The 26,594-nt window shown below is 38.2% G+C and overlaps 1 protein-coding gene and 1 long non-coding RNA gene across 3 annotated transcripts in view; one reads left to right on the top strand and one right to left on the bottom strand.

Annotated features, from left to right (window-relative positions):
- The window catches only part of LOC100740629, a 463,615-nt gene that overhangs the window by 412,917 nt on the left and 24,104 nt on the right, over window positions 1-26,594 (bottom strand). The window lies entirely within an intron of this gene.
- Window positions 767-26,594, top strand: LOC117151936. Its single transcript, XR_004462108.1, has 3 exons — window positions 767-784; window positions 24,133-24,149; window positions 26,583-26,594. It is a non-coding gene; the product is annotated as an uncharacterized LOC117151936 (long non-coding RNA).

Genomic DNA, 26,594 nt, shown 5'->3' with positions numbered 1-26,594 from the left:
GTGTATTACTAAAAAATCTAATGGTACATGACAGGCAAATTGAAATAGTGGCGATACAGTACAGATTCATATTTCAATTTCATTGCCTTAGGTATATGCAAAAATATTTTATACACGACGGCGAACATGATCGTAATATCGATAAAATCCTGACATAACTAGCAAATTTGTGTAATGCATAGTGATGTATGCATCAATGTTGCTACTCGCCAGTTTTTTTTTTTTTTTTTTTTATAGTTGAATCATGATTAGCAATGGAAATGATCGGACAGCAAGTATTCGTTACGAAATGTTGGAGACTTATAAGTGCATGAATTGCTGTCACAGCAAGGTTGCAACATTCCCAACAAGGGGGAAACACGGGAAGGAAGCATGGAAACCAGGACGACGTCGACAGTTCGCGCTACAATCAAGCCCGGTTTTTATTTGCATTTGCTTTTAAATGGTTTCACGTGTGCTACGCGAAATGTTATGCAGAAGGTACGCGTGTAAAAAGTAATCGATGCACGACGCAAACGTGTATATTCATACAGCACAATGGCTGTTTTGTCTCGCGTATTTTTCTTTCTTTCCTACTTTCCTTTTCTTCCATTTTTTTCTATCTTTCTTTTTTTTTTTTCGTTCCCCGTATTTCTCGCTACGAGCTCGCGAGCTAGTCGAGCACGACGTTTTATTTGAAAATTTACCATTGTGAAAAATCGTCGTCGTCGGCGGCGGCTGAGGGAACAGCGAGGAATAAATTAATGGCTCAATCGGACCGAGTAGACATTCCTTAAACGTATTTGTCAACGGGTATCAATTCAATCGAACGCTCGATCGAGGAAGTCTATCCGGTTAAAAGCGATCGCTACCATTCGCAGACGTATTACCGTAATGGCTAATCAGTCTTGCCTGGTAAAAGCTTCGCGGAATTGTATCCTTGAGTAGCTGTCAAAACCAAAATCCGCGTCCACCTCTGTAGTCACCTAGCCCGTTCGTCTTTCGACGATTGCAACTTGAAACGATTTCTTTCCATTCAAGGAATTTCTCAAAATAACAGTAACTTTCAAATGATGTTTGCGTTTATAGTTAGTGCTCCAATCGAGATAAATTTAACGTTCTAAAATCTATATTTTATTTATTTTTACGCGCTGTCTTTTTCTATTTTCACCCAATCCTCTAAATATGACTGCAATAATCGATCCACGAAATTACATTTTCACGTCCTTCCAATTCTATTTAAGCTGACAATAATAGACGTAATCGATACCAACACTAGTCTTAGGAAGCAGAGACGCAAAAATGGGAGTGGTTTGACGAAGGCAAATGCGTTGCGTGTTCGGTTTGCTAATACCTAGTTACCAATACCAATGAAATTGCAATATGGTAGACATCGTAAAGCACGACGAACGGTACATTATGCCACGTTTCACCGAGGAGAAAGAAGTTGACGAAATTACACGCGCGACGATAAATCATCGCGTAAGCTTAGTTGGACGCATAGAATCAAGAAAAATGTGTACGCCGACTATGCACGTGCTCTGCATCGCTTTTTTTGCAATGTTTTTCCATTGAACGTTTATCAAATGGCGTTTGGTTAATTTATCGAAGCAAGCACATTTTTCCTGCAAATAGCGTGACTTTGGAATGAACAGCTTTAAGATAAACATATAGGGAGATTATTAATCGAGTTATTATTAGTCGCAGAAACACGTATCATTTTTTCATTTTCACTCTAATAACGTTGATCTAATTCATTTTTCCACAAATCATACGCACGAATAGCAACATTCCAATTCCTAAAATATTCCAAAAACCTGGAAATAGATAAAAATTACATAATGCGCTCAAATCACGTAAAAGCAAAATCGCTATCTCCGGTACGTATTCATTCTTCTAGTTCAATTTACGATGCCTAATACCCGTGACAACCCCGCCCTAGCCTGGTGAACGTGTTCCGGAACAAAGGAGGCCGATGTTTATCCTCTTCGGAAGGGGTGCCACTGTCTCGACACGCTAAACCGGAAATCTGCATGATATTTGACGATTCATAAATTCCCCGGTAGAACGACTGTGTCGTACAAAGCACTTATTTCCACGTGACGGTATCAGGTTTAAGCGGTTCCTGTGAAATTTCGGCTCGCCGCGGGCGTTAGCTCGCGTGCATATACGCGTGCTCACGCCAACGTCGTAATGAAATATGCTTTCCCGATATTCCAATATTGCCGAGGAACAATTTATCTCCTTACGAGTGGCCAAAACCCCGGCTTGTAATACGATAATGAAAAAAATCCTACGCAAAGCTTCGAATAACTGCTGAATATTGTTTTCCGTCTGAACGGCTTTCGCGGAGCTTAGCGACTGGTAATTGAAAGTTTAAGGCTAACTTTACGGTACATTTGGAACATTGCTACTGACGTAAATAACGTTTAGTTACCCGTTCTTCGCACTTATAAATGAATTTAAGGAACGTTTTCTCGATGTCATGGTTACTATGTTTCGTGTCTCTTTTCCTTTAATTTTCTCTTGTATAGTTCCGCGTCATAAGTTATAATTATTAAATAACCTCCGATTGAAAAGAGTGTTTAAAGACCATTATCATCAAAATAATAGTATATTAAAATTTGATTAAAATTGCCTCAGCGACTTAACAGATGATAGAAAATAGGTCACGAAGTTTAAAACTTTTATATAAGCATAAGGCTGGGATTTACGTTATCACCGTATTATTTTATTTCAACGTTACATTATAATTATTCCACAGACAGATCTATTTACGGTAGCTATTAGTTAGGTCCTTATTAATTTTCATTGCTACGGGAAATACTGGCATTAACTAGAATTTTTTCCTCTGACGAGTCGTAGAGAAATCCGGCTATAAGTCGTTAATCCTTTTAGAACGATTATGAGCAATAATTAAATGCTGCTTTTAATTTTTTAATTTTTTATTTTACGATTGTTCGGACAAGTTTAACCGAGGATTATGCGTTCAGTGTTGGGAGTGATCATTGAGAACGTATTCTAGATAAAACTGTCCGAAACAAATTTATTATTCCAACTGACCTCGTTTGAAGACAGTATAAACATTACAAGAATTCAATCACCGAGAGTTGTTCCAGAGAAGATTTTTCTTCCTAATAAAAAATTCCGTAAATTCGACAGAAACTGGAAATCAAGTTCGAAATAATGGAAATTATTTCCATAGATACCCGTAAATGTTAGATTAAATTTAGTTTCAGTTATAAATGGCAACCATTTGATGTGCTTTCCAATGACACCGTCATAATTACAATCCTAGTTGAATCAATAATGCCTATTGGCAAAGAGATATCAATTATTCTATTACTGTCACTAAATTAATATAGATTAATATTACTGATGATTTGTAATTGCGTTATTAATTGTATTATTAAATACAATTTCACACTGTATGACTCAATAGAATATCTCTTATCTAGAGTACAGATTACGAAATATACTTTTCAAAATGTTTATGATTTTATCACACTTCTATCATCATTATCTGAAATTTATTGAGATAATTAAACAATTACCTGAAAATTTTACGATCACACTGTCTTGAAATATTTCAGATTGCACACGTAAAAATATCATTTTTCAAAAATATTAAATTCAAATATCTCTCGGAAATGTCTATCCGTTCTCGCGTGGGTATAACCTCGTTCTCCCGACACGAAGCCAAGAATAAATTTTCTAACTGAACGCCTTATCATATCCTTCGAAAACCATATATCCACGAAATTACTCCCCTTTAAATAAAAAGAAAGAAATCAATTCGAAACCACAAATAATTCGATCCGATTCTCTTCCACCGCTAATCCGATAAATAGAGTATCGACTCAATTCCTTCTGCAAATAAACTCAAAGCAGCTAAAAGAAAAACTTTCTAAACCCCAGATTCCCAAGCCCCGGGACTTGCAGTTGTTTCCATAGAAAAATTTCAATGCTGAAAATTTCCACCATTTATTTGTTTCAATACGATTACATGGTAATATTTTACCAATGTTTTCTCGTGTTTTGCGCAGCGGTTATGTTTAATTGCAATTATTTTCCTAGAATATTTCACGACCAAGACTCACAGCTCTTATTTATTTCCGTGGCAACCTACATTGCTATTGCCATGATTATTTTTAGTTGCAGTCATACATATATTGTAGAAACTTTCATCTCGAAAATATTCAGCAATATGGCTGAATATCGATATTCTAGCAGCTCCTTTCATTTTCATTGAAATTAGTTCTATAGAAAATCTTATTACGAATATTTTCAACATTTAGTAGCGCAAAAATCTTAAAACATCGTCGTATTGACTCATTCGCTAGAAACGAAATAAGAACAAAAATAGATCTCTCCTGGAAAATGTTTGAGAAACACTGTTCTAAGCGAAAGAACTCTGTCCAATCCATACCAAACGAAGGAGTTCATTCAAAAGCTCTCCGCAAACGATTTTCCCGATGGAGGAGGATCCACTTCATCCCCGACGTGAAGGATTTTTCGAGCGTCGATCCTGTGGAACAGAACCTACCGGAGAGAGCGAGTGACTGGTTCCATTAGAAAGGGAAAACTTCCAGAAAATGTTTTGGATTTCAGATAGAGGCTTTCCTCGCAGATAGCAGTAGTGAATATCGGTATCGTTTCAGCCGGGTGGAAGGAGGATGGGTTTGGCAGTGGAGTCGGTCGAAACGTGTCGGACGAGTTGCTTGTCGGGCCAAGGACGCGCGAAGGCCGAAGAACGCAGGGACGGGAGGACGTTCGGAGGAAGAAGCGACGGCGAAGGTATCCGAGGCGGAACAGACGAGCGCACTCAGCAAGGGATACCGAGCTGTCTCCGATCTGACACGCTAGGATTACCGTCGAAAGAGGAAAAACGCGTACCACCCTTCCACGCGCAGCAACCATTGGTAAAAATAGAGTCTCGTCTTTCGCCGCGTTGTCCACTTCAAGACAGAAACGGAAAACGGTGAACAAAGAGTTTATATAAACGTCGCACGGTCGTAATTGATACGTAAATTTATTACATCTTTAGCTCTTGGTGTCTAGAGATTGAAATTAGTTACTGCCTCTTATCCAGAGTAAAGTGCAATTATAGGCGTTTGTCGTACGTCCATGAAGAGAGGATACACGAATTTTAATGAGAGAAGAGTGGAAGACATATACATATGTATGGATCTGTGTAAAGAGTTTTGTTCATTCGCTATTAGAGATTCGACAAAAATCGCCAGTGATTAATATTAATGATGTCGATTACAAACGAAAATGATGAACGTTCGAATCGATCGATTCGATTTGTGCAAATTCGCGAAGCTCGGATTTTTGTTATCCGAAGAAGCATGAAATTGCATTATCGATAATCATGATAATATAAATGGACTGATGTATGAATACTTTCCACTTCATTTCCACTAAACTTTGTCATGAACGACATAATTTTCCCAAACTCAAAGTAAAGAACAAAAAGAATCGCTTCGACACGACATTCGATGTATTGCGATATAACAAAACGTTGGAAGAAACATACGAGTGAAAAACCTTCTTCGGAATAATTCGACCCAGTTTGCGAAACTCCTGCGAAACTTGCATGGTGGTTGGAAGAAATGCGGTCGAAATTGAATTATCGCCGGCCATATTTCAAACTGGCGGCGGCAGCACGGCCACCCCATTCCCGGATGTACGTATATATGCCACGGGGCGAGACGCTCGAACGCGCGAAATACGTTCCTGCCGGTACGATTAATACTCGAGATTAATTAACCGTGATATATAAAAGTTCCCTCTTGGTATGGATGAGCGAGGAGGGGAAGTCGAAAAAGCGCGAAAGGGAACTCCGATTTCGAGCTAAATTAACCTATTAAATCGTTTGCGAAACGGATTTCTCGTCGGATCCGATTGAATTTGGTTTCGCCGCGGTTTAATTACCCGACCATTATCTTCTTCTCATTATCTGGATTAATCGGTTATCTGCAGATTACACGTGACAGATTCACCAACAAACGTACGCTGAAAAGTTTCCCCGTCCTGCGCCTCGTCGATCGTGATTCTTTTATAAGAAAGGGACGTTGATGATGAAAGTGAGAGGATTAATAGAATCAATGAATACTTTGGCGTCACATATCCCTTTCTTCCGTTCTCCGCCGTTGGTTGCTTTTGATCAAAGTTTCACGGAGGGGGAGAAAAATTTCAATTAAACGAACGCTCGTATCTTTGCTGCTCGCACGTACTTAGGTCATTACGTCCGAAGTACTCATCGTAAATTATTCTCTTTGAAACTGTTCAGATCACAAGAATTTATTTTTAATCCGCGTGCTACTCGCGTCCTGTATCATTTCTTTATGAAAACCGACGAATTTCGAGGATGTTTTCGAAACGAAGTGGTTAATTTGTGGAAAGGACGTGGGGAAAATTATGTTATATTTAGCGAAAAACTGTATTATACACAGTCACGGTAAATTTCGCCAATAATTAGTTGGGCAACCATTGGGGAAATAATAGGATTGTAGTCGTAAGCCCGAGTATGGAGATTTAAATTATTAACGATATAAAGGATCAAAGAGCACGGTATTGAATTGTGGATATTTGGTTCAAATTACTGATGAAAATTCGGATACTTAGAAAATTATAGAACACGCGAAAGAAACAAATTGGAAGGGATTTAGATCACAAAAATTCAATCTCCCCAGTAGTCGCCAAATTTACTGCATCCGAAATGATTAAATTGGAAAAATTAAGAGAAAAGTAATTAGATATCCACAACGTTCCAGTGAAACGGCTTGGAGCACTTTATGTAATTAATTAACTAATTTAATACATAGAAGGGTGAAAACGCTATCAGCACAATTAAGTACAATACACACCCCGCACAACCATATTACGAGGCTGCTTTTAAACGGAGACAGGGTTAAATATCACAGATCCAATTTACACGCGAAGAAAAAAGAAAAACGGATGCCTGTAACTAGCAAAAAATCCTATTAATACGCAGCAGCTGTTGCATCAGTCTCGTCTTTGATTTCATTATTCCGACCGTTTCGAGCTCGTAGCTGGATTCCAATAATAAGCTTCGAAGCTTCTGTACCTGTGACCACACACGTGTGGTCATAAGGGGGTGCACGTGCCTGATCGTAATAGGGAATATACGAAACGAACCAACTTTTTATTGAGATCGCGCGCTAAATCGGCCGCCATCTGCACTGGGCATAAAGTAAAATACTGTATTTAATATGAAATGTGCAAACAGTACTGGTAAACCCTTTTAAACCCGCGTGTCCCCGCAACTCCCGTTTCATATTAATATTCGATATAATTTAACCAACGGCTGATTAATCTGTGACTTTTTCAATAATTCACGCTTAATAATCACCGCGGTACGACTAATTCCCGCTTACCCTCTGTTATCGATTATTAATTGCTAATTATTCGTTCATTATTACCACGTTACCCGAGGCGTTACGACCAAACACGCGTATAAACCACGTCCACCATCTCTGCCCTCTGGCTGTTTTTTTTTTTTTTTTTTTTTTCAAGAAAATAATGTCAAAATCATGGAAAATCTTTTGCAACAGAACGAATTGGATTAGTCGGCGACCTCACTCGAAATTCGCCCCAAGCCGGTAGAAACGAAAATCCGAAATCAGTGACTGCGGGCGCGAGTAAATCGCCTCTGTTACACGAATGAAAATTATAACAGATGAGAGGTTTCGTTTATTCGCTGGGTGGTCGCGAACGCGAGAATAAAGCGGGCCACTTTAATCTCCAACGCCGATAACAACCACGTTGAAACAGAGAGTAAAAGAGAGAAGAAATATAACGGTGCAAAATCTGAGCTAGATTGGTGCTAATTTTCGAACGACTGACATCCTCGGTTGAGTTTTACATTTGTATTTTTTCATATGTAACGTGTCTCAATTAGAGTTTTCGAGTAAGTAACTTGCTTTGTGACGATCGTTTCAAACTGAAAATAATTCTGAACTATTAAAATAGAACAGCATTTTTAATCTATATGCTAAGCAAAATACAATTGATTCCAAAGTATGACCTCATATATGGCGAATTGCTTTACAAACGTTCAAAATTTTCATTTTTCAAATACTAAATCAATGAAAAGAAAACCGAATATTCATTTATTATACGAACACGTTGTTGTTTTCATCAACCCTTTTCACTTTCTCAATTCCTGAATCATTCTACATCATCCAATGCAAATTAAAAAATCAGAATTAAATCTAGATCCATCATCGTCCCGCGCTGTATTATATCGAATCGTCGCGTCGATGGAAAAGTAAGTATCGAGATGCGGTGTTCTTCCCGTAGAAGAATTGACCGACTTTCAGATCAACGATCCGACCAGAAACGATGTGCAATCGTCGCGTCGCCTTCATCAAATTGTCGACCACCTTTTGTCACGAGAAACTATTCCCTCTTTCCACGGTCCCATTCGCCGCAACAAGGTTTAATCTGCTTAGTCGCATTTAGACTGCGTGGGAAACTGCACTCGTGTAACTAGATCGTGAAATCTAGTATGTCCGTAAAATCGAGGCCGTGTTCCTGTCCCCAATGAACTATGGTGGGCCACCCGCCCACGGTGTGTCTACAAGCCCACGTTACAAATTTAAATAGTTCTATCGCGCGCCGCGTACAACGTCCGCGCGAGCACCCCTAACCTATCTTCTTCCATCCCCTTTCTGCAGCGGCCATGATCGGAAGCTTTTGTAATTTCATGGTCCCGCGCGCCGCCGCGTGTTTTTGTCCCGATAAAGATTATAGGGGGAAAACGCGTCGGGCACTCGACGTTAATCGAACGACGACGACTCTGGCTCAGGTCTAATGAAACGATTCGTTGGACTCCGGCTCGTCGGGGGATGGCGTCTCTCTCATTATTTCGTTGAGCGAGTGTAATTTATAGTACATACGTGTGTGTGTGTGTGTGTAATAGGTTGAGAATATTCGAATTTCGATACTACGGTGTTTTTTACTAATATATTGATCATCGATGGCTAATGACGATAGATTGCTGATTCGAAAGCAGAAAATGGCCGATTTGAGTAAGATTAGATTGGAAATGGTCCATGGTTGGGTATCGTTAGATGATGTCGTCCTGATGCGTGGCAGTAAAAGTAAAGATATACAAGTTCGATAATCGAGTGATCTGATATCTTGTCAAATCTTGTTCCGTTACTTATACAGCACACTCCAAATTGGGAAACTTTAGTCTGCTGTCGAGCTTAGAATTCTGCTGTTTTAGCTACACTTGAAACATTTCCAATATTGAATTTTATTATTGAAGTAGTAAAAGTAATACAAGAAATGTTAACGTTCTCATCTTTAAAAAATTGAGCGCGATGTGGAAGCGCGCAGCTTCGATAACGTTGCGTTTGACATAACTGATCGTGATTTACTATATGCTGACGTTTGCGCTGCGAAACAGCGCTAAAAATGTGACGGCATCGTGCTCAGGTATTCGTTGAGACACGTTTGTTAGGTAACGTTTCCTAAATCTGCAGCTTCATATACAAACTGCATATTTTATCGACAGAAGCAGGTCATGTTGATACGGCACAAGATGTTCCAATAGATATTCCGATAAATGCTGTTCGTTTCCTAGGAAATCTGTCGAGAAAACTCTTCTACTGAAGCGTCTTAAAAGCAGATACAGTCTCGAGTATAACGTACGTTATACACATGAAAATATCCGCGGAATACGGGAAATATAATAGACAGAATTTCTGGAAAATCATTGCATCACGAAGGATATGTAAGATGATCCATGTGTAGATCGATATGATGTTTAATGAGATCTTCTGTAGCAATTAATTATAGGACAAAATCTAATGGATGATATTGGTCTGTTCAAATCGAACTCCCCAAAAATAATATTTTATAGTACATTTATTCTCGTGCAGACATTCTATTAATTTAATAAATCATGTAATAAACCGATGAACAAATGAAATTGAGAAAACGAGGTATGGGTGATAGTGAAAATTCCAACGCACCCCTAGATCTGCAATAGCTCGAGGCCAGAGTACAGCTGATACATTCTCAGCGACTAATTCAATATCAATCGCGTATCGGCTGGTATCGTGGAAGTTTGTTAAAGTAACTCGATCCGCCGGGTAGATAGCTAGCAGCGTGCAACATGTTGTGTCACCCCTTTCTTCAACCCCTCTTGGCGTCTCGAGGCTGCCAGCCAGCGTTTGCCACTAGCTTCCTATCGGCCGTTTCGTTTCCCTCTTTTTCTACGCCCTCTCGTTCGCTCCCGGTTGCTCGATTGCAGTTTTTTACGCGAGGCAAAACCACGATGTTGGCAACGTCGGAGGAACATAATACCGGATACAGCTTATCCGAATGCTGATAGAGCCCAGGAGAATCCGACGTAAGCGCGGCCGTAGTAGGCTTACCACGGCTTAAGGGTTCTTCTTCTTTCTTGGTCGTTTGCGTTCCTTTTCCGTCTCGCTCTATTTTCGCTGGTAAGCTATCGTCTGAGCGGCCTCGTCTCGTGAAATACGCCGCATTCAGAAAGGTTATCCGAAGGCAGAAAAATGTTTTGCCAGATTATAAAATAATACCCGGCCCTCTCGCAGTTTCCCTCCGATCCTTCTTCCTCGCATCCCTTTTTCCGCAATGCCTCTAGTATCTACTTTTGTATTCTTGCACCGGTTCTGTTTCGCAGTTTTGGAGGAGTGACACTTATCGGTGCGGAAATTGAATAGGTTTGCAAGGGATTTGCTGGTTTAAGGTCTTAATACAGAGAACGTGTTAATGTGTTTATTGGTGTCTTGTGGATTGTTGGTGGAGTTTTTTACGTCGTATGTTATTAGGTGTAGCGAAAATTTCTTCGTTCTTTTATTCTTCAGGTAATTTTCTTTGGCTATCATTGTCGCGAATTCGAAAATTTATTACGTGCTCTTTGATAAAATAGAATTAACATTTACTTCGTATAATTAATAATACTGAAAATAAAAATTCGTTTGACAGTCCGAATAGTTTCATTTGGAATATCTGTAGTTTGGAAGTATATTTTTGTGGTATTTTATGCTCGAACGCAAGCGTGATAAATTTTTGTAGGCGGGTCATGAATAATTTGTATTATTACTGATGGCTGTTCGCGCTTTCCATGGAAACTTAATAAGTTACCAAAATGTTCGAATTAAAAATTTCCAAGTGAAAATTTTTCATTACTTAATGAGATTGTTTCCATTGTGTGTAATATACGCAAGCTAACATATTAATGATATGATATAATATAGTAGCATAATGCACATTTGCATTGTACGTTATGTTAATGCCGCAATGTTGACAATTTAACATATTGTTACATTAATAATAGCGATAAAGTACGTGACTTAATGCACTGATATAATTCGAGATAATCTACACTGTTTTGTCCTAATGTGCATAATACGTCTCTATTTTTCTATTATTACTGAAATGTAAAATAGAAGGTAAATTGAATCGGAAAAATCAAAGGATCGCCGATCGGAGGGTCACATAAAGAAAAAGCAGTAGAAGGAGATGCTAGGAACGCCACTCTATTTTTAACCCTGTAAGATGAGTTCAAACACCTCAGGTAAGGTCATCCAAGTTCATAACCCCTTTTCAGAGATACTTGAACCGTGAACAAAGCAAATATTACAAATAATTGGACTATACAATTGAACGATTGGGTAATATCAAGAAATAAATCTTTAGTGCGATCTTAATAGTCTTTATTAATTCAAAAAGGAAGAAACTATAATGCTTCGCTTAAAATTGATCTTAAAACGTACTGAACGCATCCGCCCATTTGTCTACGGAGTAAATCATTTATTACTTTTATTGTATACTTTAATGATTCTGTTGATTTATTTCATGCTCCGTACTTTCTAAGACGTATCTGCTTATAGATTAGAATGAAGCGTTTCGTATACAGGTTAAATTAGCATACAAGGACATTTGAAATATGTTCTCTTTTGTCTTTCGGTGTTAGGGGAACAGAGTTATAAATCTAGATTTTGGTCTTGTGGCTTTAGTTCGACGAGCATGGCTATTGATCAAAATGCAAATAAATTCTCTCTGACAAAAAAGAAATAGTTGTGGATTACAACTGAAGCTAAGAAACCATTAGTTTCAATGTATAGATTCGAATAAAAATTCATATTTCACCTTTAAGTACTGAATATTCTGAACATAAACGTTTCCTATAGACATTATGCGATTTGCTATAATCATCCTCTCACAAGAGTTAGCACTCGCCATAACCGCTTAAATCAATCTAATCACACGCGACAAACGCCTAAACAAAACCTAAGAGAAATTCCCTTTCAATGCTCGAGCACCCCTTTCAGGATGCAGCATGGTAAAGACAAGGATTAATTACATTTTCTCTCGTTCTCTCGTGCTACCGTAGAATTTCAGCTTCCTTCTCGATGTAAAGTCTCGACGAACTCTGTCGTCGCATCGCGTCACGAATTCGACGCGGTTCGTTTATGGTCGAGTTACAACTCAGAAGGCTGAAACGCGGAAAGCGGTTAAAAATCAATTACGCGGTAACGCAGGCGACGCACGGTGGCGCGACGCGTTTCCATTAAGGCCGGTACACGCCACGTTGATTGCGTTATTTCTGTTTCGAATGGAAACGCGGCATAACGTGGCCGGTTAACGGTCCATTTGCGCAAAGTCGAAAGCAGCGTGAAAGAAGAAACATCGCTCGCGGATGCGCCGCGCGTCGGTCTCGGAAATGCGAAAATTAGAGGAACAAAGACCATAGGAATTGATTGCAGCCTCTCTCCACCTCGAATATATAGGTTCGTGACGGCTTGTGATGCACATAAAACATCGTGCAAACGTGTTGAGCTATGATTTCGGTGTTTATGAAGTATTTAATTCAAGTGGCAATTATCTGAAAGTTTAATAGTGACAGCCCTATCAATTTGATACTTGATGATTAATTTTTTAATGTACTTATTTTTTGCTTTCTGTCATTCCACTCCAACTACTTTAATGTTTCAAAAATCTAATTTACACCTCTCGCTCATTTGTCTGAGTTGTTTATAATTATATTTATTATGATATAATTATATAGCGTTTAATAATAGTTACGTTAAGATTCTATTTATTGCAAAATCTTCATTTTCAATGATTCGTTTGCAAACTAGATCGTCGCAGAACACGTGTCTTTAAATTTATTCAGTGTTAATCTTCTCGGTTCCTTTCATTTACTACCACATTTGTTTCCCACTCGATGACGACGTTCTTTCAGGATCGAGCCGAGAAACGGAACGAACAGAAGACGAACGAGCACGAAACTGGCACACGTTGATCGTCGAATTCGTCGTAGACCAGCCAGAGGAAAAGATTAATGACCGGAAGACGCGCGGCGCCCTACCTGCTCGAATTTACACTCGATAAAATTTGCAAAGCTTCATCGATCCGTTCCTACGCGGCCCTGTGGAAATATAACGCGACACTCTACGGTAAATACGTATGCACATATCTTTCTCTGTGTATTGGAAATCGTCTTCAGGCGGTTTTCCATTTCGACCGAAGAATCAGCTCGGCCCGGACAAGTTCTTCGCGGAAATCGCAAATTCGAAAGCATTTTTCCACCGACGCGTGCACACATTCGCGCGTTTACGCTTTACCGACTATACCACGGCGCAACCGTTTCTCGAGATTTGCGGAGAACGAGCCTGAAAGCGGATGAAGCCCGACCTTATCTATCGTGGCATCGATGAGTATCGACGGAACCGCAGCCGCGATTGAAATTTCCAGCGCGCGACCCGTGTCTTTAATTCGATTCGTAGCGAAAGAATTCTGGTTTTTATGCATGCAGCGAGTTATGCCGATTGTGCAATGTGGAATGTTTCGCGTCACCACACGCCCGCCAATCGTGAATCTCATTCTTGAACGCATCTGAATTCCAAGAATGTTCTATCAGATTTCGATGCAATGGATGGGTCCTATCGTATTATCGTTCTTTATACGGATTCCATAAAAGGGCGAAAGACATTCTACGATGTAAATCGTTCTGTTAAAGGTTTCCATTCTATTACAACGATTCGTGGGTACTCGTAAATGAAAAAGGGCGAAGGATGCAGTCAGAAATTGTTGCATTCGGTGAATTTTGCGCGTTTTAATTCCTGTTCGCGATTTTCCGCCACGGGAATTGAGAAACTGTCGCATGGTCTTTTGGAATTTCAGTATTGGAAAACGTTCTGAGAGTATCGTAAAAATAAGACGATAATAAGATGGTGAGAAGTATAATATTAGATCGCCATATTGCTATATCTTAAAATGAGTCTATAATATTTTATGTCTCCTGAAAATAAAGGACTTCCTCATAAGCGAGATGCAGTCGTTCTTTTTAGGCGTCATCAAATTTTAATTAAAAAGATTTTATGCAGATTTAAAATTATTTCGATATTTTCAGGGACTAAGTTTTAAAATTATCAGACAGTAAGTGCACATCTTAGATAGCACGTATAAAAAAATACCATGGTGGATAAATTTTCTTTTTTACCGTAATACGTAATTCTCAAACTTATTTTCTCCAAATATCTCTCACAAACGACTTGTCTCGTTGTGTCGGATGTCTGCCCCATAAACTGGACTTTCAAAAGTCCCAGCAACTTTCAAGCACAGGAATCGCAAACTAGCTTTCATATTGTCGCTAACAACTCTCATAGCAGGCTCCAACAAATTTACCGCTGAACATTTACATCGAACCAGTCTGACGTTGCATCAACGTAAAAATACATCTACGGTTTCTACGAAGACCTAGCTAATTAGAGTCGATCTAAATATGAAACTCAAAAAAACCGTAACTTAAGACTTTTTTGAAAGTTGCAATCAAAATTTATTTTACTGCTGGCCACGAGTATTATGAAACGCGTTTATTACATTTGTTGGGAAACTACCAAATTTTATTTTATTTAATATTTTACATCATAAGGTACGTATGACATAAACGAAATAACCAGGAAGTAAAAGCAATGGAAGATGTTGAACTTGCATTAAACGTCGAAAAAACATCCTACTACTATTGTCCGGCAGTATACGTTAAAAGAGAATTCCACATTTGTTCAACCATCGCAAATTCAAACTACATATATCCAAATCATGTATCGATTACACCTTCCATATAACTGTCTCCTCTTCCGTGCCACCAACATTCCACAAAGTCACGATGTTGGAACGTCGACGATCATGAAGAATGGAGGAAAGTTTGAAGTCAGGAGTCCATGAATGATCACCAACGAGCTCGCTTCATGGCTCCCTTTAAAATCTGCGTCACGTAGACCGTAACACGCGGCTGTTCGACGCGAGCTCGTTTAATGGCCGGATTATTAGTGACAATCGCATTAAGGATAATTGCGAGCGTCATCGCGCGCATAGAAATCTATACCGATTCGTCGAGAGCACCGGTTGCGCCACCAAAGTACACGAAACACATTTAGTATGCCGTCTTGAGCACAGAACTTATGGCAGTTTGCTCGTAGCTCGCCCGAGTATGCTCGTTCAAAGATTTACCAGCACCCTTTGCTCGGATACCGTGAACGGTTAAACGGCTCTGCTGGTAATATAGCTGCCAGCTTATTCGGGAATGGCTGTCGCGAGTTTTTACTCGACTCCTATCGTTCGCTCAACTTTCCAAACGACTCGTGGCGAATCGCTAGTTCGCTGAGCTTCCCAGAGAATGCGAGAGTGACGTGCTTCGAGCGCAAGACAATGTTCGCGCCGCCAATGTAGTGGAATGACTGCGACGGTTCCAGCATTCATCGTTTCCTTTTTCGCCGGATCCTCAGGTACGCCATCGGTTGAATGGTTATTCCCCGGTGTATCGAGACGGCGAGGTTAAGTTTTATGTGACATTTTACTCAAGGCGTACAGTCGAAGTCTGGCGCGTGCAAGTTTTAGTCTGCTAGGTCGACGGGTTATACTACTTGGTTGATTAGGGAGTTATATCGAATTTTGGAAAGCTACAGTTTCAAGGATGCAACATTTTCAGTAAAAACAGTTCGGCAGATGAGAACTCTGACATTTTCTACGATCTTTGCAGGTTCATTGAATAATTAATCATGAAGTTAGCAGAGAATCGAATTAAATGTAAAATTTTTTTGGATAAGAGAGTTTATGATAAGGACAGAGGTAACAAGATACGACAAAATTTAAGCCATCGAATCAGAGATAACACCATTTATAGGGTATGCCACAGAAATGGCAAACGACAGTGCTATGACATACTCATATTGAACATCATGTCATTGCTGTTATAATTTACGAGAAAAAGCTACATTAATTTATAATGGAAGATTGCTTTTCTTATTTACAACTATTGCTCTTTACGAAACTCAACTCAAATCTAATTAGTATCCAAAGATAAAGTTTCCTAAAAACAAACAAAAAGATAGAAGAAATCGTTTGGATGATCGTTCTCGTGTTATTTGTTGCCAGAATCTCTCGGGAGGCCAGCTAGCAATCGACACGGGGGACGATGAAAGGACATATATGTATATATATGTATGTCTTTCCGGCGGTTCAGCGTCGATAATCGAATTGTCAGGATAATTGTAGCGGCAGCAATCCAATCACTCAATTAGAGAATAACAATACATGTGTATATATTGGCATAGACGGCGACGAGCAGCGACAGTTTTCTGTCAGCTTGTTTGTGAAAGCTTCCAGCATCGAACAAAGGACGCCGTTTTGCGAAAGCTACCGATAACAGACAAAGGATCCCACGAATAGGATACAGATGTCGGCCGAATGAATACCCTGCGAACAGTTGTTTGTCCTGCACGACGATTGAAGTGTAATTATACACGAAGGAAAGTAATTGACGAATGTTGTCCATCTTCGTTTGATGGTCGTTACGTAACGGCATTCTGCTGGCCGAAAAGAATGTTCTCTTTTTTGATTGTTAATCGAATTAACACTATCCTACATATATATTTGTGTCACGTTGTTACTATACATGATTGATTATTAATCAACTTTAATGTGTTACCAATGTTTATAGCGTTATTTTTTAATAAATCAAATATACCGTTGCTAAAATATCGGGCAAATAATCAAGTTAACAGCTAGTATGGTACGAAAAATATATCCAATATTATGTTGATATACTTTAAATTTAAAATAGCGCTCGCAATAAGACATTTTCGTAAAAATTTCATGCAACAAAGACAATTAAGCTAGAGTCTTTACAGGAAAGATTCTGCCAACGTAACCCAATGCTCATTTTTCTTCTTCTAGTAATTCATCTTTTTGTGCTTCCTTCATTTTTATATTTAGTTTTCTATTCTTCCCTCAGAATTGGTATCCTTTACGTCACAGGTAAGGTAAAGGAAAAAGAGTACAAAGAAGAAAATATCGATCGGCATACCGCAGGCCTGGCGAAACCAAAACCCTTACTCTCTATTCTAACATCTTCTTATAATCATATTCACTATCTTATATCCCAAGCTTCCCAAATAAATCTTCGTTAATGAAGTTCGCTAATGAACCCAAGCCCTTCCACAACCACACACTTCATGCTTCCAAATATCAGAGATGTAACGATAAGCTTACAGAGACTTAACCAGTCAAGCTTAACCTAGGATAATTCGTAATATAAATTCGTAATATAACGAGTACCTATAGCTCAGAGTATAGTACAATACAAAATGTCAAAATCCACCAAACGAATGTCCTCGACACCCGAACGTATCGTAAATTGAAAATTTGAAAATTACACTGTTTAAAGTTAGAACACATACGTACTACCATTGCTATTACATTGTAGGGTGTATGTTTCCGAGAACATGGGTGAACCGATCCGTGATGGCGGTCTAATTTCGCTATCGTGTCTAATATATCGAACGTGTTATTAAATTTAAAATTACCAGCGAACACACGACGCTAATCGATACACTCCTGGGCGTCTTATTTCATCCGTTACCCTGTGTTAGTTTCGAGAAGACTCACCCCCTTTCTACGTCCGTAACACCAGCACCGAATTAAGCGTAAAAGAGAGAAGGCGCCCGGACGTATTTCTTATTTGAACAACGCCTGGCGATCGAATATTGGATATTCGAGATGCGAATAGCGAACACGGTTCCCTTTGATTCCTTTATCAGAGACGGCCCGTTGATCCGTTTGTTGCGCGCATTGCGATAATCCACGATGTCACAGGCTGGCTTAATATTCCGTGATTAATGTCTCCGTTATTGCATGTAACAATATCTGTATATACTTTGAAATGATGGAAACAGGAGGAAATTATTTAGTATTTATTAAGTTGGTGAGAAATAAGTATTTGATTTATGGAGAATTGACAGTGTGTTTATTGGATCAATGAAAAGATAAAAGATTGTGAAATACCGTGATATGCTTAGTAGAATAAACAAATAAATTTGTGGTTACTGTGGATGTTTTTATTCAAGCCACAGACATGAAATATATCTCAGCTTCAATTTAATTCCTGTCGGGAAATATAAAGTACTGGATGTCACCGAGTCAATCGATGCCACTATTACATGTTATAAAACATTGCTATATTTCCACTATCGACAATACATCATATAATTTAGAATAGAGGATCTCAACGTTTCTACAATGTTTTCAGTAATAGAAAAATTCCCTCTGTCGAATCTTTCATATTTTATCTTAAATAATCTTTTCATGAATATTTTTCGAGACGTACAAATTCATCTAAAATTTATATAACTTTCTACAAATATTAAATTTATGTATTACGATCTTTTTTCATTGTTTTCTAAATTTATATAAATGGTTATACGTATATTCTAATTATTCGCGATAGTTGATAACAAAAATCTTATCATTCAATACATGTATATTGCAGCTTTTCTTTGCTGCAAATGCTCTACTTCAATGCTTACTAAAATTTGACAGTACCAAATTTAATGGGTAATATTAATTTGTCAAATTCAAATTTCGAAAAAATTCAAATTTCATCTGTATGTTCTGACACTAATAATTTTTCGTCCGTGTAGCTCCTTCTTCGCGAGATTTGGAGTGTGATGTTCAGAAACTCGTAGCCGGATTACTATAATTTATTAAAATGCGCTTACAGTCAGCTGGATAGTAATGAAAACCGCGAGAATGAGCGAGAGATTTGCATTGGTTAACGTGTGACGCTAATTAAAAGAGACTTACCTGCGCGTTATATTAAAATGTAAATTAGTTCTGGAGGATCGCGCTCGTTGCGTTCGCGTTGACCGATTCCACTATTGGAAATTTGCGATTCGCGACGTTAGACACAGATTTTTTGACAATTTCATTAGGAAAGAAAAATTACATTTCAAGTATCTTAATAAAAATTGCTTTAACAGTGGAATAAGTTAATGGATTTATAAACATCGAGGTTATTGGAAATTTTAATTTCTCTTAGTAGAGGCATCAATTCTGAAAATTATCTCGTAACTTGCATAAAAGATTATATATATCCTAAAAAAATTCAAACCATAATCCGAAACAAATCGAGCTAAACAAATTAATTTATGAGTCAAATTACAAAACAATGCTTCATTAAGATCTACATCGTTACTCGCAAACGTCAACCAACTGAAACACAAAGCTACATATTCTCTACTTGGAATTGCATTCGTGGTCGCGAGCCATTGATATAACATACTAGTACCACGGAAATCCTCAACGTGTAGATCAAAGCGCAAATTATAATACGATGCCGGTCATATAGGATCTATTTAACAAAAGCAGGACTGGTACAATTTATAGCCGAAAAATAATTTTCAGGTACAATCTATGAATATTCATATAGTGGTGTAGTTATTAATTCATGCACGTTAGAAACAGTCGTGTAGCGTTACCAAAAATTAACAAAGACGCTGTAAATAAGAAAGTCCGTGAAACCAAGCCAGAACGAACAAAACAGAATCCCGTTTGTGACTCATGCGAATGTTTCGGTAACTGCGTACGCTACCTTTCAAACGAACCGTACAATTATGGAAAATATTGTCCTTTGAACAAATGCGTACGAGTAGTAGATTCGAGATCGCGATTAACCTGTTCCACTTCGCCACAGCATTATCATTATCGTATGCTCGTGTAACGTACGTGAACACGGGAATGCGCCTGTTATTGTGCGGTTGCTTCGTTCCAATGCAAAGATTTTCCAATATTGTAGAGGGAGAGAGAGAGAGAGAGAGAGAGAGAGAGAACGATACGTTTATATATTTGCAATGCAGCTCGGATATTTTACGTATTTTGGTTTTGATAACATAAGAGTGGATTGTTAAGGGTGGATAGTCGGATCGTCACTTGTTGATGAAATATTAGATATTTACATGTTAGCCTGTCTGCACCTTACAACGCAATTTTGATCATGCGACGTTGTGAAAAAAGTTCGTGTGTATTTTTCAATATTTATTATTGAATATTATTGAATATTATTTTATGTGAAAGAACGATATAAAGGATTGACTTTGAAGATAACGTATATTATGATCGGTGAAGTTTTTTTACTTCATTTTTCTACTAAAATCTACCAAGCAAATTCGCTGGTTACTTGTAACGAAAGGAATTCGTGTTATGTGGTTCTACTGTTGAACAAAGCAACGAAAGGAAGTGAATTTCTATAGCACATACTTCTCATGCTATAGATTGCCAGCAAGCCTGACTTATTACGGTGTAGTACTACTTGGATGTACAGAATATATAATAGATTGGAAGGTAGGATATATAGACATATTTATGAAAAATGCCTAAACGAATCCGATCAATTTGCATGTTTTATGAATGAAATACGTGTTGGCAATCGAGAATATATGAGAATATTGATTAAAAATATAACACAGTGTGCATGTATTCCCAATATTGCCTGACGCTGCCTGAGTCCAAAAATATAAGAGTAGTGATTAACAATTGAGTCCAAATACTTCGAAAGATAAGAATTAGCAAAATATTGGAAAAGTATAGAGAAGATATGGGAAAATTCATATTGTAGTCTTTGAAATTTTTGTATGACCAATGTCCATACACAAGCTCTTGCATTATCAGGCAACAGGATTGGTTTACGTTTATTGACCAACGTATGTTATTTCTTTATTAATTCCACACACATTTCATCTATTCGTTTATGATATGTCCCTGTTTGGTTTCTGCCACACGTTTTGCGAGTTCATCTTTACCGGTTCATTGTCCCAAATGTAATTTGATTATCATACAAAATCCATTTTTCGTTACAGGTTATAGTTATATTCAGTAATATCTTCTGAATGTTACAGTCTATGGCACTTTCCTTTTTCAATGAAAAATTACCAACCCAGGAATTCACGAGGCAACACCGATCCCTCGTAATATTTCCATAACTTCTCTAAATGCTAAATTTATATTTCTGCAATTTCTTCCGCACTTTTCCCGAATTTAAATTCACATTAGAAAGTCATATGAATATTCAGGTTATTCGTGATGCCTGATATAACAAGAGCTTTATGTTTTGATTATAAAACTTATTAGCATTGCAGGCACGTGTATTTCAGCAAATTTCTTTCTTCATAATATGTTAATTAACGGCAGAACAAAAGTTAATGAATGATCAAATTTCGAAAGCAAAATTTCACATAAACCAACATTAGACTTAAAGATCAGAATTTTTACACTCTGCTTGATGCTCACTACTCCTATTTTGGAACAAATAAGTGATATGCATGCATAATCCAAAGAAAACACTTTTCATCGCTGGAAGCTGTGTTTTCCTAGACCTGGAAGCTCGGATAATCGAACAACCAAGTAATCGAATTTCGTTTAAGCTAGCCTCCTTTTCTTCACGATCGCCTGTATCACGTATTTTACCAAGGACTAAAGCAACGAGGGTGAAAAAAAGGAGAAAGTCTAGCGCGTGTCTAGTCTAGCGCGCTATCTGGTGTGCGAACGTATACAGACTCATTGGAAATTGACGAAGTGTTCTTTTAAAAAGCGAAATGGTTAGCAATAGGATTTCATGTGTGGGAGCGCAAATATTAAAAGTTTTCTCCCAGTGAGACTGGGTTTCTTCTCAATTGGTGAACGGTGGAAAATGGTCGATAAACAAACGAATCTGATTCTCTTTTATCGGAGGACAACGCGAGGAGAACAACGCGATCGAAATTACAGCTGACAAATATTAGCGATGCTAAATCGTGAAGAAATTTCAGTTCATTAAGTATCGGAATAAATTTTCATAAATTATCATCCGATAAATAAATTTCGGTACAGTCGCGAGCAGCTTTTAATTTATTCGCTCGCTTTAATTAATTTCTTCCCCGGTAGAACGAATTAATGCGCCCTCGACATGTTACGATTTCATTTTATCGGATGGACCGACTTGCGTTTACTTGCCGACGGTTTAAATGCTCGATTCCCGAAGTGGTCGTGTCTCTCCACAGTGGTTAATATTGCACGCGGTTGTCACACGGTAATTCCACGCCAGAAAGACAGAAATTTGTCAGATGAAATTGTAAAGTGGTGTTTAATAATCATTTGGAACAGTATTTTTGTTCAGCAAATGAAATTGATTAAATTATACAAATCGAAAGCAATTTAATTCCACGAAACCTACCGAGTTGCAGGACACGTATATTTCAGACTTGTTAAACGCTTTTTATTTCCGTTTCAGACGAGATAGTATTTTTTCAGAGTTAAGGTTCTACTTTGTACACTGCATGCAACCTCCATATTCTACAATTTACAACAAAATTGTCCCAATAAACTATGTCTGTTACTTTGAAAACGAGACATCTTCCACCAGAAAGGCTTAGCTATCATACGAGGCATCGTCCGGCGAAAAAGCGCCGACAAATTGCGAACTCTCTCTATTAACTCCACTGAAAATCAACTTCCTTGGATATCCGAGAGTAAACCTTACACCGAAACTTCTATCTCGGCTGGATGAACAGCAAGCTGCTCTACTGTTAGAGCCGAATAGTCACCCGGGAAGGTATAATCCCTTTCTCGTGGAAAGTTAACTCGAGACAGATCAAGTCAAATCCGACGTCTAAACGAAGAGAGCCAGCTCGAGCAGTTTCGCATATTCAACGTCTTCTTGACCGTACTGCGATGTCTGATCTGAATGGCTGCGCCGACTGAATGGCTGTGCGAACTGAATGGCTCATATGAATCGCCGTTAGATCAATTAGGTGTATCACGCTTCGTGGTGAGCACGACCAAATTTTCATCTTCTCAAGTAACCTTGGAATAATCTTAAATTTTATGAGTCTCTTACACGCCTTGAATTAACTTCGATTTTTACTTCACATCTTAGATAACTCTCAATATTTTCGAAAAGCAGTAGAATCTTATAAACGACCTTAAGGAATTTTTGTTTCAATAGAAACAGGTTACTTCTTCAATATGTTCTCGTATATCTCCTATCTTCCTTTCCTGTACAAACATTGACTATTTCTTCTCATTTCGTTCCTCCTTCAGACATGTCACACACAGGATAACTGTAAGGATAACAAACTCCTGGAAATGTACTACCGTTTTCTTGTTTCAAAAGATACGCTCATAAAACAGCGCTACTATCGAAGAAGAAAAAATTTATTCATACTTGAATAAAATATAATAAATATCATCATTATCGATATCATTAACATTCACAAAGTTACGCGTAATTTGCTCTTGTAAAATGAAAATGCAGAAAGAAGAAAAGAGGAAAGGGAGAATGAAAAGCGATAGATAGAATTGTTTTTCATCCGTTTTGTAATTGATATTAAAAATTCCAACGATTCAGTCGTGAAACGACAGGAGAATAGCTGACCAGAGAAAGTTTTTGGAAAGCTTCTCGCGACTTTATTCGCCGTTGCGGTTTACTCTGTAGTTGATGAGCACCGAGATAGAACGCTACGTGAATACAAGTGCTCATTGACCAACGCGATGTTGGAATTTCCAGAACAAAAAGTCAAGTTGCCCGCTGTCCCGTTATATCTAAATCTACTCTCATTCGGTGATTTTCTTTCTTCACTTTTCCGTAAATGGTCGAACAACAACGTTAACTCGTCGATGTTATCACGTTCTATCTGTGCGTTTCTTTCGTGTTGAGTTCCTCGAATAACCAAATAGCGATGAGGACCGATGAAAATTTGAATCGCTCTGGTTGAAACGTCGAATTGAATTAATTATCAGCTTGCGATGCGGACTCATTTTCTCCGCGAGAATATAAAACTTTGTGCGTTCCGAGAATTATTAATATTGCTAATTAGGAGATGTATACTTGGTAGAAGAGATATAATGAGGTTGTAAATTGAAACATTAATTAGCGATACCGAATGATGTAATCTGGTCTAAAACCGTACGCATTTTATAAAAACATCTGGAAATTTAGGTTGTGAAGGTCAATAGTGAACTGATACATGAAATTTCTTTCTAATTGAAATGCCTTTCAGAATGTGTACTATACGTATTAAAGTACAAAGCAAATTAATTACAGTACAAAATACAGAAATCCTGTGAATCTCGTAAAGAGAAACTTTTTTTATCGAAATTGACATAGATTCGCTGGTACGCATTACAATAGGGTGCACTACCTGAAGAAGTGTTACGTAAGTACAATTCGATGACTTTGAACGTACATGCAAGTAATTTTAACTTCAAATGCAAGTCCCAAAAATTCCCAATGAAAATCTTAACTTAACGAGCACGTTGCCTCATTTCTCATAACGAATCAACTTTTCGTCGAAGCATCCACGAAGCTGACGTGCGTGAACACCGCGAGCTTCCAGGGAAAAAACAGGTAACTCGATTCCAGTGAAAAGCGAATTTATCGCAAACTCGACGCTCCGTTCTCGGTACAGAACAACTGTGAAAAATAGCGACGGTGATTGATCCACCAGGCCGCCCCATCTACCGGTCGTTTCGTAATTATGCAAATCTGCTTTCCGCGTTCCCGCCACGCGTACATTTTTCTTCGTTGCACGGAAACGCGAACGCAGCGCGATGCTGCGTTTCCCAACGCGTTAAATCTGTCCCTCGGTTATCCCGCGAGTCGTGCAAAACAAAAAAAGAAGAAAAAGAGAATTTAAAAAAAACAGCGAAACTGCGATGAATTAACGGAGTGGTCATCGATGTCGCTGGAAAAATTGTTCGATACGCGTTGACACGCGCAACGTTTTCAATGTTAACGTTCGATGAGAAACAAATCGAAACGGCAAAAGCGTTAAGGACTTTTCCGACTCGGTTTCATCAATTCATTCATATAATGGAACATCGTACCTGTTAACCTATTCAGTAACAGCTGGTTTTGTAAATTGAATTTGACAGTGTGTTATTCGATATGCTGCGAAGTGAAAAGTGCAATGAAACGATCTTGGTTTGTCGTCCATCACGATATATGATAGAACCTTTTTGTACGTACCACCTATCCTCTATCTGTGAGCAAAAGTGTGTGTCAATGCATTTTTTTACTCTCAATGAATTCATACGATGAGTTTCATAATTAAAGAAAAGATTATAATTTGTACGATTTGGGGAGTGACGAAATATTTGTTACAGAACGATGAAAATTCCTTTATTTCTCCATGACTGCCTTGAATGACTCCTAATCTTGAAATTATTCGACTGGAATTATTTCTTCCACAAAAAGTTACGCAATGCACCGATGTTTCAGGAGAAAAAGCAATTATTTCGAGAAGAATTGCGAAATTTCACCAGGGGACAGAGATAAATTCAACCCAGTCATCGTACGTTTTTAATTAACACGTCCAACGTGGCGTGGCTAGGTGGTAGGTCACAACATCGCGTTTCCACGAACCGTGTAACCCGTCGATGATTGAAAACAGCTTCACGCTGATTGGTCCCAACTATTCAACCAACTACTGGTCTGCTCTTTTCTTTAATTTGCACGTCGATGACAAAATTTTGCATTTGACTAATTTCGTATTCTCTTTTTCTCGCGGGCTTAATGGCCGGAAATAAAGGTAATGACGCGTGGCATTGTGAATATCACAAACTCCATTCGTATAGTTCATTGTCCAATAGAATATTCATATATTCATATGGTATCAAAAACATATGTCGAATTGAATATATCTGGTTATCACGCATGAAATATATACATGCGTGTATATTCAAATGAAATGTTTCGGCATTTCCAGACAGAAGAAAATGGCCGAATCTGGTGGTTAAAAATCGTGAAAAATTCGATTATTTCAGTATGATAGGCATATACATATAAATAGAATCGAATATCATGCACGTAATTTCATAACTAACAAATTACTTTAGAATGAGATTCGAAAGTTCCAAAATGAATTATTCTTGAGGAAAGTGGCCAGAATTATATGGAAATTGGTTTGAAATAAAAGAAACAATGTTCTGTATTTAAAAAACCACGTCGAAATTTTCTATGGAAGAAAGATCCTTCATACATAGAAACTAGGAACCAGGAACCTACTAATTTCCCAGCGCTCTATCAGAAATCACTTCCAATTGCATCGAGCAATACACGCTCTGCATATTTCTTTCTGGCCACTTATCCTCAATAAGTGGCCAACACGCACTTCCTCGCCAATTGCCTACAACCTGTAATCCAGTCTTTTGAACGGTCATAATTTTTTTTACACAGCGGAAAATAGGTGGCGTTGGACGCATGACGAAACGGTTAACAGTTGTCAATATAT

The sequence above is a fragment of the Bombus impatiens genome, unplaced genomic scaffold, assembly GCF_000188095.3.
Source record: "Bombus impatiens unplaced genomic scaffold, BIMP_2.2 scf_0543, whole genome shotgun sequence".
NCBI classification, from domain to species: domain Eukaryota; kingdom Metazoa; phylum Arthropoda; class Insecta; order Hymenoptera; family Apidae; genus Bombus; species Bombus impatiens.
This window is presented reverse-complemented; position numbering and strand designations above follow the sequence as displayed.